Source organism: Monodelphis domestica, chromosome 6 (genome assembly GCF_027887165.1).
Source record: "Monodelphis domestica isolate mMonDom1 chromosome 6, mMonDom1.pri, whole genome shotgun sequence".
Taxonomy (NCBI): domain Eukaryota; kingdom Metazoa; phylum Chordata; class Mammalia; order Didelphimorphia; family Didelphidae; genus Monodelphis; species Monodelphis domestica.
Genome location: NC_077232.1, coordinates 175,269,230 through 175,273,526, shown reverse-complemented (window position 1 = coordinate 175,273,526; position 4,297 = coordinate 175,269,230).

Sequence of the window (4,297 nt, the reverse complement as noted above, 5' to 3'; positions counted from 1 at the left end):
GTGTACTTGTGTCATTATGGGTGTAGGGAGCTGGGAATCATAAACAAATGTTCAGAAATAAAAGACAGCATAAGAAAGAAAATAATATGAGATTAGACTGAGCATGTGGCTTGGAGTCAAATTCTAAAAGGCCTTAAATGCCCTTTAGAAATTTCACATTTGATTCATGTTGGGAAGCCATTGATGATATTTGAATAGATGAATTACTTGCTCAGAAGGCTTCATTGGAGATATGAATTGAAAAACAGTAAAGAAGATGAATAGAAAAGTAGATAGAGTGGGAAAAGAAAGATCAATTAGAAGGCAGTTCTCATGCTCTAGCAGAGGGATTATAATAAGAGAACTTGTGGAAGGTTTTAAGTTTATTGTGGAAGTTTAAAGAAGGGAATGGATGTGAAAGAAACTGTGAAAAAAGCATCTACAAATGATTAGAGATGAGGGATTTTGAAGAAGGATGGGACACTAATAGCATGATGGAGAGAAGGCAGAACTACTCCATCCTATTTTGCTTCAGTTTTCTCTGCCACAGAGAATGACCTTTAGAGTTAATTAATGTCAGAACAAAAACCCAACAAATATGGAGTTGAAGTCCAAGAAAAAAAAGATGAGCAAAGGAGTCCTTAGTTTTATGAACATGTCAGAAAGATAAGATAAACTCTATCTAAGGAAATGAAAAAACTAGTAGATGTAATTGTTGACCCACCATCAGTGAACTGTGAAAGACATTGCAGAAAAGAGAAAGATGCCAAAATATAAAATCATCACAAAAGTATAATTCTCAAGATTAGAGGAGAAAGAGATAAGATGAAAAGCAATAATCCCATAAAGATTTAAAATTAAGAACACTTTAAAAATAGGAAAATTTATGAAGCTTTGCCTTATACATTTTGATATCAAATATTTAAAAGGAATATGTGATATAACATATATGTGGATATGTGTGTAGATGTATATAGACATATGCATATATCTGTCCAAACATCATTCCTCAATAGATTTTTTCATAAAGAAATGAATAATCTTAAAGAATTGCAAACTATAAGGATTACATAAAAATCAAATCACTAATAATTGCAGAAACAAATTAAAACAACTCAGATTTTATGTCACACCTCGTGGAAATAACTAATGTTGGAGGAACTAGTGGAAGATAAGAACACTAAAAAACTGTTGGTAGAGCTGTGAATTGTGAAGTATAATTTGTATTATGTAAAAATATCATTAAACAGTTGTGATGCTTTGATTCAGTGATCCCACCACTCTTACGCATATAAGTCAAAGACAGAAGGTCAAATACCAAAATATTCATAGCAACATTTGTTTTAAAAAATAGAAACAAAGTAGGTGCCTATCATTTTAAAAATGAATAAACAAATCGTGGCAAATGAATGTAATAGAATATTACAACACCACAAGAAATGAGTACAATGAGAAATTTAGGAAAATGGGAATTTTTTATGAATTATGATAAATGAAACAGACTAAAAAATGAAAGATACAACTATAAAAATGTTACTGAAAAGTTTTTTAAAGCAAAAAATCCCAAAAATATGTAACTATAATGTCTAATCTTATCTGTGGAGAAGAGATGAAAAACTATCTCTCTCCTTTTGTTGGAGAGGTAAGAGACAATCAGTTTGTAATGTTGCATTATGGAAATGATCACATCCGTTTATTTAGCTTTGCTACAAGAGAGAGTTTTCTGGGTTGGCAGAAGTGGGTGTTAATGTATATCCAGAAGGAAATAATTGGGGTGTAAAAACAAAAGGCATCAATATTTTTTTAAAGAGAACATGTCATGTAGACTAATAGCATTTCCTATTTTGACAGAATTAGCAGATTGATAGTCCATAGGAAGGCTAAAGAGAAAGCTTACTTAGGCAGCAAATAATTTAATAGAGTCTCTTGTTATACCATTGGAGAAATCTGGGAAAGATGATAGATTTCAAATCTTTTTACTGGCTGAATCCAACAAATAGTCATTAATTGCTTGATTTCAACTTGGAAGAAAGTCAATAATGTTGAATCCTAGGACTATTTGTGGATGGATGATACCAAGCTGGAAGGGATATTGGAGAGCATAACTGGCATCCATAGAGATCTCATCAGGATAGAACATTGGACTGAATCAGATAAGATAAAATTTAATAGATCTCAGTTCATTCATACATTTGTGTTAAAAACAACAACTTCACAAGAACACATCGAGGGAGATGTCTCTAGATAGCTATTTGCCTGGGGGGGGAAATAGGGGTTTTGGGAAACTACACTTGTCTTAAGTTAACAAGGCAGGATTACGGCAGTTGCCTAATCTAATGTGGCAGGCTCTATTATGAGAAAAAAACAAACAAACATATTTAGGACCAGTGAGGTGATAGTGCTGCTCTATTCTGCCCTAGTCAGAACACATCTGGAATCTGGTATTCAGTCTGGAGGGCCACATTTTAGGAATGACATTGATAATCAAGGGATGTTCCAGAGGACAGTTACTAGAGCAGTTAAGGTCTCAGGATCATGCCATATAAAGATATTTCCTTGGTGATCTTTTCTGATCCCATTGGTTCAAGAAATATCTCCAAGCACTAGGGTTTTAATTTCATGCCCACTGAGGACTGGTTGAAGGAACTGGAGCTGATTAGTCTGAAGAAGAAAAGATGTAGCATGAACATAAAAGTTGTTATTTTAGCTATTTGTAGTATTGTCATGGGGAAGAAGAATTAGCCTTGCTTGGCCACCAAAGATTAAAACATGGAGCAAAGTAGAAATTACCAAGGTATAATGTTGTTGGTGTGCAGTAGTTTCAGTCATGTCTCATTTAGGATCTGAATTGAATTGTACTTATTCTATATTTCTCTTATATTGAATATGGAAGTTTAGAAGATTAGGAGGCAGCTATGTGGAATCATAGCTAGAGCACTAAGATAGAGCACTAGGCTTGAAGTCAAGAAGACTTGAGTTCAAATTTAGTCTCAGATACTTTCTAGCTATGTGATTCTAGGCAAGTCACCTAACCACTATCTACCTCAGTTTTCTCATCTGTAAAATGAGGGTACTTGGTGGAAATAAAATGTGATAATATTTGTAAAGCATTTCATAAACCTTAAAGAACTATATATGTATTCGGTATTATTATTATTATATATCTGTGAACATGCTATTTGTCCCAAACCATCCCGTAAATGTAAACTCCTTTTTATTTTTTGTCTTTGTAACTCTAATGCCTAGCGCAGTGTTTGTCATGTGACATATTCTGGATAAGTGGTCATTAATGCAGATTCAAGTATTTTTTTTTTGAGAGATTAAAATACACAATAGCATTCTTGTTTCCCAACCAGAGACCTATAATGGTGTTGGGAAAAATAGCCTTGTAATTAAAGCTATCCAAAAAGGAAATTGGATAACTGTTATTTAGTTAGTGCTTTTAAATTTTTGAAGCCCATTATACACATTATCTCCTCTGAGCATCACAAGAATCCTGTGAAAGATAGAGTTTAGGAACTATTTCCATTTTACAGATGAGAAAATTGAAACAGAGCATTTAAATGACTCATCCAATAGATTTGGGATTCAAATACAGGTCTTTCTGATTCCAAGTCTTGAACCCTATCTGCCACACCCCTACTGCCTCTAGTAGGATTCCCATTATTCAAAGTTTTCAGGCAAAAACTGAACAAAATTACTCATCAGGTGTGTCATGGAAAGAATCGTGCCGCTGCATCCCCCTCCTACCCCCCGGGGCTGCTGGTTTCTAAGATCCCTTCCAATTCTGACATCCCGTGATTCTGTTATTTTTTGTCCCCATTCTCACTATCATATCGTATCTTAGGAAGTTTACTTTTAAGGTACAGATGAATACAAATTTCCAATAATCTCTAATAGAAATATTCTTTTAACATTCCATATAACAAAATTTGTCAAAACTCAATGGTTATGCTAGAGTTTGAGGTGAGAAAACAAAAAGAAAGATGGTCATCCTGCCTAACCCAACCTTGGAAAACTACTGAGCTTCTAGCCTCAAGTTAGCATACCTCCCAATGACCACAAAAGTTCTAATATTTTCTATGGTGACTCCTTTGTCCCACCAATAAATATCATATCCTAACAAACATTGGGGTAATACAGGGTATGTTTTTATGGGTATATCTAAAATGTAAAAAAGTCGAAGTCATTTGTATTACTTCTTTTGCTCATTGGATTAGCTGGCTAATCAAATAAAACAGAGCTTTAGTAGGTATCCAATGCACAGTTTATTTTCTTGATTCTCAGCCAATTTTTCCTTCCAACAATGATTCCTTTT